Source organism: Physella acuta, unplaced genomic scaffold, assembly GCF_028476545.2.
Source record: "Physella acuta isolate Inbredline_101_S28 unplaced genomic scaffold, ASM2847654v3 ptg001837l, whole genome shotgun sequence".
Lineage (NCBI taxonomy): Eukaryota > Metazoa > Mollusca > Gastropoda > Physidae > Physella > Physella acuta.
This window is the reverse complement of record NW_026733346.1, coordinates 30,767-42,804: the sequence shown is the minus strand read 5'-3', so window position 1 is coordinate 42,804 and position 12,038 is coordinate 30,767. Positions and strand designations below refer to the sequence as shown.

Genomic DNA, 12,038 nt, shown 5'->3' with positions numbered 1-12,038 from the left:
TAACATTTTTTTCTTACAATAGAAAAAGTCTGGTTCCGTTTTTTTTTTTTTTCTGTAGCTCACTTGATTATGTATGAGGAGAATTGAAATTCAGATTTCAATTCTCACTGCTATTTATTCAGTACCAATGTAACTCTACATTTTACCATGGACAAAGGTGTTGTTTTAGCCATTGTTTAAACCAGAAAATCTAAGACCTTTACCTATATGTGTGTGTTGTAAGGTTATACGTTTGATACAGTGTACAGGTGGTTAATGCGTGTTTTTTTTTAAAAAACAGGTATTGTCGATTAGCTTTTGTAAATAGAATAATTGCTTAAATTATTTAGAGGATTTCAGATAGTTTGTTTACTTTAAATTTAATAAACAGTATACTAGGCTTACATCACTACTGATACATATGTAAGCGTACAGCTTAACACCTGTAATATATTAAGTTATAACACCTGTAATATATTAAGCTATAATAAAATGTATTAAAACACGAAGAGTTAATGTACAGCTATAATGTTAGTCATATTGTTATATATACAAAGTAACAGCCACATGACTAGAGCCAAGCTATACTTGTACAGCCCAACAAAATAGCCACAAAGCTACACAATTACGACCATAACGTCAGAACCATAATGTTAAAGCCATAATGCTGCAGCTATAGTCTTAAAAGTGCTCACAAGACATACAAGAATACCACAGCACACATAAAAGAATACAACAGTACACACGTACTTTCAATACTACTAGAATCCAACTACTCCCGATGGATACAACCCAAGTACGATTCCTACTACTCTTTATTCTCTAATCTACCATAACCAGTAGATGAAAATATGAACGTAAGGTGTGAGGTGTGCGGTGTAGATAACGTGATGAGGTGGAAAGGTGAAGCGCGGACGAAATATTTTACTGCTCCGGAGTCCCACGGTAAAAATAAAAACTTTTATTGTTCGAGGATTCAAAGATAGAAAAACATACCGAGGAGAAATCGAGGGCTGAGCCGAACTCGGGCCATAAATTGCGATGTTTATGTTTGTGGTATCAGATTGCAGAGGAGGAGAAGACGAAAGTAAACAATACATGTTAAAAGAAAACATTACCTGTAATGGCGCATTCAAAGGGATGCAGGTGAACAGATGCGCTGAAATAGGTGTGTTCCTGTCGTTTTCATACCTATGCTCACCCATAGACCCAGCACCTGTGTTGTGGTTTGAGGTACAATTTTACCCACGATGACCCCAAAGGTATAAAAATGCCAATACAGGTAATTTTTTTTTTTTTTTTTTTTTGAATGGAGGCTCGAGGAATTATAGAACTGTTGCTAGCTGATCGCCTTAACCCCCTGCCGAAGGTAATCCCAGGTAGAGGAAGCGTGAGGAGAATCAACAGCTGACGTCATCCGTGCCGGTGTAACATTTACTATAGGAAATAGACCGAGTTAAGACAACTTGCCAGATGCCAGATCGGGTTTATCTAGAAAATGTCAGAATTCATCACATACACGGCTACCAACGTATTCCTCCTGGCGGATAAAGAAAAACGGTGGCATCGGCAGAATGGATGAAAGCAAGGAGAGTGGGCTGGGCTTAGAGCAGGTTCCAGAATTCACGAGCAGGAAATCAGGGGGTTCCATGTTACGAGCTAAATCTGGGATTACAATACAAAGTCAAGGTCGAGTCAGACGGGGCCCATAATCTGAGGTTGAACATGGCCCTCGATGTGAGGTTTACCAGGTCCCCAAACCTGAGGTTAACCATGGCCCACAATGTGAGGTCCGCCCAGCTCTGATGGGTACATAACCTAACGTTAGGGAAAATAAAGGCGGCAGTGCATAGTGCTGACCACACCTCTCTTCATAGGGATGTAAACTATCTGAGATTAACCATGGCCCACAATCTGAGGTTAACCATGGCCTAAAATCTGAGGTTAATCATGGTCCACAATCTGAGGTTAACCATGGCCCACAATCTGAGGTTAACCATGGCCCACAATCTGAGGTTAACCATGGCCCAAAATCTGAGGTTAACCATGGTCCACAATCTGAGGTTAACCATGGCCCACAATCTGAGGTTAACCAGTGCCCACAATCTGAGGTTAACCATGGTCCACAATCTGAGGTTAACCATGGCCCACAATCTGAGGTTAACCATGGTCCACAATCTGAGGTTAACCATGGCCCACAATCTGAGGTTAACCATGGCCCACAATCTGAGGTTAACCAGTGCCCATTAACAGAACCTGCTAACACTGGCGGCTTAAATTTCAAGGCACGAACAGCCCAGTCAGTGCAAGTGGGCGACATCCGAGTTCATATTACAGTTCATAAGGAAACGTGCCTGTATGGTATACTGCATAGTTGAGCAATCACCGAGCCCGTAGGCGAGGTTGGAATCTGTCAGCAGTGTGCCGATAAGACGGGGTGAAAATTACCAATACATACATTCCCAATTGTACCCCACCTAGAAAACGTGATAGAACTTGTTTGCTTTTCCACCCATCAATAAAAAAAAGTGAGAGGGGTGGGGGTCTAGTGTTTGTTTAATTAATAGATAAATAGATATGTATTTGCTCTAAATATAACACCGTTGATGGCATGTTGTATCAAGACAGGTTACTTTGAGACTTTACTTTAGAGAAGTATAGAGGGAAAAAAAACTCAACAAAAGTAAAAGATGTCTTATATAAAGTAACGACTTGACCTTAATTCAACCAAATCTAGACTAGTGATGTTTGAATCTAAACTGATCAACCATACCTGGATGAAAAAACCAAAAACTTAGTTTCTACACACATAGATTGCGATCCATCATTCCCCCCCCCCCTCCATTCTTCCCCTTACCCCCCCCCCCCTCTTCCAAAGCGAACTCGAAATAACCCCACGGTCAAGCATCTGTCTGTTCCGACAAGACAGTGACCACTAGTAAATATTCAGACAGCCCTCTCCGTAAACCCAAGTCTACCACTGACGGCTAGGTGCTTGTTACTCGTCATCATTTATCCACCCCGAGGTCACAGCGAGAGACAGAACGCACTCAGGGCGAGGCCAGACTGTCAAAAATGAAGAAACAAGTTACAAGTACATGGGGGCGAGTGGGGAGGCCCGGGGCACAATTATTAAACAAACCACGAGGAGAAACATCCTGACGAGCTTCGCTGAGGGCAACACAGATGCAAACACGATAGTGGAAAATAAACTTTTGGTCTCAACATGTAGAATGCACGTAAGGTTACGGGGTGAGTTGATGGGCAGGGGGGGGGAGGAGGGGGGGGAGTTGATGGGCAGGGGGGTGAGTTTATGGGCAGGGGGGTGAGTTTATGGGCAGGGGAGGGGTTGACTTGTTGGGAAGTGGAATAGGGTGGACGAGTCTGTATGAGAACGAATCGACTGGTCGAGCGAGGGAATTTGTTTATATAAAAATGTAAAGGGTAACGAAGAAAAAAAAAGACAGTCACACATGGTAAAGAAATAACTCAAATAAAACGTTTTTTTTTTAAAATATATTTTATGATGAAGTATAAATGTTGGGAAAGAAGAAAATTTCAAATGCAGAACTTAATGGCGGGCATGTTCATCGCGCTGTGCTCGCGTCACGTGAATAACAGCATGCCAAAACGCAAGGTGCGCCCGCCGCGGGCCATTATGTCGAACCAAAAGCTATACGTCCTAATGGCTTGTATCTGGGTTTAACGACCTAGCCTGCATGATAACGATCGGTGGAGGTCAAACAAGGTTAGGGTTTTCATCCCTCGCCAACTGCCCTCTACTAGTCTGGTAGTCGCGAGCCAGTTCCATTCAGGCACCGTTTGTTAGGATTCACGGCAACGAGTCTAAGCAAACACTCGATTAAGCTCGGGAGTTTAATAGACCACAAAATGTGTGAAATAGGGACAGTATTAATTTAGTAATTAGTATTAAAACTACACCAACCATCACCACTTTGAAAGACACAATTTTAGCTTTTATTGACTTGGATCAAAGGACAGGCATATTGATTGTGTAATTTTTTTAAATTAATTTATTATTTCGGTAGTATTTTCTGTGCCAACAATACCTATGGGTAAACAAAGAAGGAATGTAATGAAAACATTGTAGGAAAAAAAATCATCACTTTAAAGAGATCAGCACGAAAATGTGTATGTAAACCTAGGATTCAGTGTATATCCTAAAATCCAGGACTGAATGTTTTATCCTAAAAGCTGGGATTGAGCGTATATCATAAAAGCCGAAACAATAAAATGAAAGAGTCAAATCTCGACGGGGAGTCGTAACTCAGTGACGCCAAGAGTCTCGCATGACAAATACCCTCGCTTATAATTTAACACGGCGGTACACTGCTCGTGAATTTTTAATCAGACCATTTTGGAAACGGCCGCGGGAAACATTGCTTAAAAATTGTTTTGCACTTTCAACTAATAATCTCCCATGAAGAAGTTGGAGAGGGGAGCTAAAACTTGGAGAGAGGAGCTATTTTCGTCACGAGTTGCTTGCTGGTTTTTAACTTGGAGCCTCGATGCTGTTTCGCAAAGTAAAAATTTAAGGAAAACATCTTTAATATTTTCTTTTTTTTTCTTCTTTTAAAATACGAAACCTCTTTAAAATGAATTTCAGCGTTTGCCGGGGGAGAAAAAAAAATCAGCTTTTTCAGCTCGTCTTTCACTCAACAAGCACTTAGAAACCGGTATCGAAATATTGGAAATATTTGTTTCGCAATCTTGAAGTATCTGCAAGGCCATGTAGTTCGCTTTTTTGTTTCTTGAACAGACACCCTTAATGACAGATAACTCCGGTTTCTGCTCTCCCTTTAACTAATGGCGCCCCTTCTCTCCCTTGATTCCACCCTAGGTGTCTGCAGGTGCCAATTGTCGCATCACAAGTCTTTCAGTGCTATTCAATTGTGGCTTGGGAAAAATGTCCAACAAGAAGTCACGAGTAAATATTTGTGTGTCAAGACGCGAGGAATAGAACGAGAATATAAAAAAAAAAAAATAAGAGGGGAGAATAAGGGCGATAAGCCAGGAGATTAAAATAAGGGGAGAGAAATAGTAATCGCAAAGACAAAATTCCATGAATGAACATAGGTCATAAAAACATGTCAGTGCCCTAACGTTCAACAAACAGTTTAGATGTTTAGAGAAGAGGAACACGTAACAGAGGGGGGGGGGGGGGGTGTACAAAGGTGGGGGAGGGTATGTGCAAAGGTGTGGGCTAGGGGAACAGTTAGACAGCAATGGAAAATACAACAATGTAATTATTAACTACTTCAGAACTGAAATTAATAACAGTACACATTATTCTGAGAAGTGAATCTTTGGATAATACAAGGTATATACAAGGCGAAATAAAAAAAAGAAATGCGTACCTAAAGGACGGAATACCCGGAAATCAAACACCCGCGGATGAACTATACAATTTTTTTTTTAAATAGATGTCAAGATTGGAAGCAAATAGATCGGAGCTATCAAGCATAACTTCGCGGGAGGCCTGCGTAAGGTAACACTGTGGCCGTCACGTGGTTTGTTATTGCCAAACCTGAAACAGATTGATACGCCACTTCCCCCTTCCCCCTCAAACTAGCTTTCTATTTACATCACAGGGTGGATCGAGATTCGGGGTCACGAAATGTGAATAGCCATTTAAAAATGGACGAGTGAGATGTCACTTGAAGGGGGGGAAAAAGAGATTGCCACTCGCTCTACCCGGGCTGACATTTCCCCCCTCATTGGAAGATGGATAAAAACCACGAGTCGTACCAATATTCCCATCCTTTAGCATCGGTTTCTTTGTTGTCACTCGTGGATTAGGTATCCATCTTTCACGAGATTAGTTATTGAGTGCTTTTTATTTACGCTAGATTTTACACTATCTTAATGGATCACACGTCTTATTCCTTAAAAAAAAAGTTCGTGTTTTTATTTTCTTATAAATTGAAACATCCGTTGCAGTGATTTAGAAGAATGTTCTTGTCTTAAAATAAAAAATAAAACATAACGGGTCATCTAGTGTTTACATTTTGAAAACATACAGACAGCTGATAATTTCTTCAAAAAATTTGATAAGACAAAGGTAAAACGAGGAAAATATTTGTTATTTTAAGGTATTGTTATTTTAAGGTAAAGTTTGAATGCCCGTTGGTAAAAATATCGCATTCAACACTCACTGGGGCTTTCGGGAAAACCCGGGAGACACAGATAAGGGGGATAGCTATTTTAATTGAAACCCCCACCACCCCCGAAAGACAAAGCTCCAACTGGTTGAGCCGGGGCGCACATTGGGTTCATCTAACGTAACACAGCGTCATAAATCAACTCGTGAACACCGGGGTGTAATCAGAGACTGGAGACTTTTGTTTGTGTTTCCGCACATTCGGTAGCAACATTTAATAACGTTAGATCTGCACGAGGCGAAGTCGAGTTCACAATCGTACTTTTTTATGGGGCCGTGTTGTTTTAACAAACATTGACAGTCAATACGGTGCTGTTTGGTGCGAGAAATCCTCGGTGCCGTTTTTATGGTACGCGTAATCTAAATTACACATCAGAAACGAGTATTGTGTAATACATCAGGCGTAGTATGAGCCGAGTGATTTCCATTCATATACAAACGTTGCTACAGTGTGTTTTTATAAATAGGAGGTACAGCATTCCGTTCATACCAACTATACAACAACAACTTTTATTATTTAAAAAATAAGGGTTAGTGATATACCATGACTGTGTTGTTGACAGTAACGGTTACTGCCTTATACAATCGCATAAAGGTTTGTCGTCTTTCCAAGGAAGACGAAGCAAGCTACTTCTATGAGAACTAAGGGGGGGGGGGGGAAGCTATAACAAATTATGCCTAACATACAATATTTTGTAATGTAATGCATGGCAAAATAATATGGTAACTATTGAGCATAGCAGTAGAGAGCTAGACTGCTTACGAGAAGGTCTCGAGTTCGAATTCGGGTTCAAGTGAGAAGAACATCCCTACGTCCACTCAACTAATGGGTACGTAACTCACGTTAGGAAAAGTAAAGGCCGCTGGGCATTGTGCTGACCACACTATCCCTTTATATGCTGGGGTCACAGTAATAGATGACTTAGATTTCACTCACCCCATTGACCGCCAGGTTCGACAAGGGAACTTCACTTAGATGTTTCGACATGAGTAGTATTAAAGCACTGACAGAAACACCAAGAAAAATTATCTACAAATAGGCTGTTGTACCGTGAGTAAAATTACAGTGTCGCCCCCACTCCCCGCTGACCATTCATAACTTTGAATACAACAGACAACACTCAGACTCGAGTTCAGCAGTTCAGCTCTCGCCTACAATCCCGGTCTCGCATCTTCACGAGTGTGTCCTTGTAATGCCATCACTCGCGTGACTCGTAGAAATACACTTTCGAGTGGCTAATTTATTAAAAGAAAATTGCTTTTGTAGCTGACCTTCTTATCTCCCTTTCAATACGTTGATAACGTTGAACGAGTTAAAGCCCTTGCCGTGTCGGAGCCAGCCTTAAATCACAAACGCCATTAATTTTTTTCACATCCGTCCGGCAATAAAGCGGCCATTCATCTGATTACATCTGCTACAGGGGCACTGAAATTTATGTTAATTGGTCAAGCGCCGACGTGTATGCTAATGATTCTTGCACGTCGGCCCAGGCGCAGACGATGATCACGGTCCATCCTAGGCAAACACGTTTTATCAGCCTCGAGACAACTGCCGGTAACAGCCTCGTGGAATCCATGACGCGAGGGCACAGACTCGCAGACGCAATGCAATTTACAGCCCCCATGACGAAAGTTTGGGTGCCCCACCCCCCTAAAAAAACGCAGCACTTTCTTTTTATTAGAATCATAAGGCTCATATAAACTCGCGACACAGGCCGCCCTCGTTCTCTCTCCTCGACCTTTGATGAGTACATGTTTACATAAGGGACAAGCTCCATATGAGTATAGACAAGGGGATTGCGTTAGAAGTTGCATGTCAATTTTTTAAAGAATATATATAGGCCTACACTCGGGTTTTATTTTGTAGAATACATGTTTCACAAACAAAACCTATTCGTTAAAATTTAATTCAATATTTTAGAGTAATCAGCTTATTGTTTAACCGACATTGTTCTTGCTTATTCCCCTTTGTTTTTCTTACAAAAGCATGTTTAAGCTACGCTATGTTTATAAGTTAGAACAATAATGTGTCTAATTTATTAAATAAAAAAATCAAATAATCGGTTAAAAAATTAAAATTCTGAAGCTCACAATCGTTTTAGAAATCCGGGAAAACCCCAGAATCTATTTACGTCTACAAAATATTCAATGGAAAAAAATTATAAAAGATATTGTTTGTTCGATGTGATCTTATTATTCCACATAAACAAAAATCAGGTTTGTAAAAACAACAACACATTTCCCTTGCCAAACAGAATGGAAATTAATTTGATTAACTCCCCTGTAAAGCTGTGCGAAAGCTCACTAAAAAATGTCGGCCGTCGGAAAATGTTTTGTTTTTCCTATTTTGGGGATAATTAAATTTTCTTAAAATCGATTTTTTATTATAAGCCAAGGAAAACAGGAATTTTCCTACAGACTTTACAACGAGCATAACTTTTAGTATAATTACTAATTATGAGGTATTAGTATTAAATTAATAACACCGTTGTCGCGTCTTAATATTCTTACACTGTTAATAAAATTAACATATTCAACGTTAAAAGCATGAAGTTTGGGAGAAAGGGAGATAATATTATTCGGGTTTTGTCCCCTTGAGTGTTGTAAGCAGCAGAAAACCGCGAGTGAGTTTACGAGAAAGAACCAGCGGTCGGTCCATGCGAGGGCCTAGGCCTACGCAGCTGTGAGTGGTTGTCAGGAATGGAATTTTAACTTGTCAGAATTATTTGTATGGAAATAAACTGAGACCGGAAATGGAAATAAACGATATACTCGTAGTGAAAAGTTACTGTCAATGATACGGATGAGTTTAAAAGCAATGATAATATTCAGGAAAAATAGTTTTGGTACTCTATCACTATAACGATACACTACAAAACAGCCTTAAAAATTAAAAATAAATTTAAAAACTCAGCCTCAAATACCGAACCATCTGTCGAGGTAAAAAAATACAATGTCTTGCTCAAATTAGATGACAGCTATTACAAACAGACACGTCTCTATAGGGGCTTGACTTTCTACAGTTACAAGACGAACATTCCCTTTCGTCCTCCACCCACTGAAAGGATTGTTCGGCGCCTGTTTGACATTTTCATTCCAACGAGAAAACATAATAAGACGCGAGATCAAATCTCTGGGCGTCTTCGCCGATTACGTCTACATCCGCGTCTAGCAAGTTGTCTAACACGATACTCAACAATGTCATGGGTTTTTTTTTTGGGGTTTTTTTTTCTCAATAATAATAAACACGTATCGTTTAGGCCTAATCATGTTTTTTTTTCTTCTTATGAAGTCTGTTTCGATCAACACATTATTAAATATGTATCTAATATATTTATCCATACTTATTATTTCTATTTATGTTTTAAAATAGACGTTTTTAAAGAGGGATTGGTTGGTATCGATTTTTCACACCCAGTTATTCGCAAAGTTGGTATCGTCTATAACGACTGCTGGGCCTGACAAAAAGTAAACGTTCAAGGTGTTAACGTCCAACTCATCAAACGTTAAAGTAATAAAATGTCGGCAACACGGCATAAAATACAGGGTTAAGACCTTTCTCGGCAAATGGGAAATTATTTTAAAAAAAAATACAGGCTTGATCATTAACATGAGATTTACATTAGCCAGAAATAAAAATGCATACACGAACTCATGAACAGAGGACGAATTACAGGAGAAGTTATCAGGAGTGAGGAAAAATTGTGGGGGGGGGGGGTGTCTTTGGGTTTAACAAAGTAACCCCATTTCCTTTATTAAATTTAAAATACTAGTGTTGTCAATGAAAAAGTAGTTAGGCCTGACTAAAAATGTATGGATATCTTCCTCGGTCTATCAGCGAAAACGAGAAGACCAACTTATGAGGACGACACGCCTAATACAGACAAGTATTAACAAATGAGGACGACACACCAAATACAAATGAGGACGACACACCAAATACAGACAAGTATTAACAAATCAGGACGACACACACAGACAAGTATTAACAAATGAGGACGACACACACAGACAAGTATTAACAAATGAGGACGACACACACAGACAAGTATTAACAAATGAGGACGACACACCAAACACAGACACGTATCAACAAATGAGGACGACACGCCGCTACTAATTCCCACAACGGGGACGCCAGCACGAAGTCCGGGCGCCACCAGAACGCCACGGTATTCAATAATTTGGTGAAGTATTATTGAGTTACGGGCCGTGGACTGTGGTGACATTTCAAGAATTATGCACCAGTTGATAACTGTTATGTTGTTTTGTTGTTTTTTTTTTATATCTATAAGATTACATCTGCCCACCTCTACTTTAAGCCAGTCTGATGTATATGTTTAACTTCTATATAAACTTGCCCTCGGCTAAGCTCGGTTTTTTTCGTTTTCATCTTTACATTTACGAGAGCGCTATTCATAATCATTCGGTTTAGGCCTAAATAAAAATATATAGTCTAAATTAGGATAGAAGTAGTATGTGTGTAAACGTGCTACTATAGGATAGGCCTATACTGTAATGTTAACACTCTATTAGTATTACTTTTAGATCCGTATAGTCTATAGACCCTTAAGTCGCTAATAGGTAGATAGGATCGGCTGTACAGATCAATAATTTTAGTACTTTAGTCACAGCGGTTATGTGATTTCTTAGTTGCCATTGCAAGACTCGGTACACTTATTATGTGTAGAATGATATACTATTATAGCACTATTAACCTTGTAAATACTTCACTTTACACTTTACACGTACTCAAATCTTTATACAAAACAGACCACTTTTCATCAACAACGTTATGTCGACTTTACTATAACCGGCATAACACCATGAATAACTTTTTTATCGCCATAATCGATATTTTATTCCCACGTCTAAGTCTTAACCTAAGCCTAAGCGAGAGTTAAAGTATCGTTGTTAAAGTATCGTTCTCTGAGGTACCTCGATTATTATGAGGATTTGGCTACTGTACGAAATATATATTTTTTAAATTGAAAAATGAAAGAAAAAATGTCACAACCTTACCTGTAAGTGTTTGCTATATAATCCAAAAGTTTTGCAAATAGCACTACACACACAAATAATCCAATCGTTCTCGACAGGGCACAAAACAATTGTTTTAATCCAAACGAATTTTTAATCCAGAATATTTCAGTATTTAATCCATGAAATCCAAATGGATAAAGACCTAATCCATAAAAAAGTTGAACAAAAGTTCTGTACTACCACAAGTTAAACACACACAACGTTAATCCACGAATGTTCCCAACTGTCACACATCCACTTGATTTAACGTTTCAGTTCTGTTCGTCTGACTTAGATCCGAACCTGATCAGCGCCTATTACTGCAAGTAAAGAACATTGTGTTAATATATTGTGTATGCCTACTAAATTGTACTGAGATAATTTGTAAACTAGCACCATTTCGATAAAATTATGTCCATCAAACATGATCAAACGTGGGGACAGATTGCGTTGCCGGCTAAAAAAATTGTAATATTGGCTTGGGAATCTACCATAGAAATAAGTCTTGCTTTTGTATAAAAATAGTAATATGGTAATTTAAATCAGACATAGCCGCTCTTCAATTATGAATTTAGATCAGTACTTAATTTTAGTTTATTTTTTATTTCGAGTTGGTATACATTCTAGTAGCAAAGACGTTTCTTCGTGCTATTTGTAAAGAATTATTACCACTGACTAGATCTTATAAATAATTTAACCCTAACCTATTGTTAAATCCGGGACGAAGAAACGACTGTTATTCTTGTTTATATCTAGATTTTTTAGAATGTTGGTTGGTGGTTAGGGTTTGAGTGAGGTTTGGGTCAAGTTTCGATATCGGCGATTCGGCGTATCAACTTGCGTTAGTCATTTCCCT

General features: G+C 39.1%; 1 protein-coding gene across 8 annotated transcripts in view; it reads right to left on the bottom strand.

Moving 5' to 3' along the window:
- The window catches only part of LOC131930756 (roundabout homolog 1), a 131,494-nt gene extending 120,007 nt beyond the window's left edge, over positions 1-11,487 (bottom strand). For all 8 annotated transcript variants that reach the window (XM_059287357.1, XM_059287363.1, XM_059287358.1 and 5 more), the window contains exon 1: positions 11,183-11,487. The gene's annotated coding sequence lies outside the window, so the exon portion shown is untranslated. The remainder of the gene's footprint in view (positions 1-11,182) is intronic.
- Between the last annotated feature and the right edge of the window lie 551 nt (positions 11,488-12,038).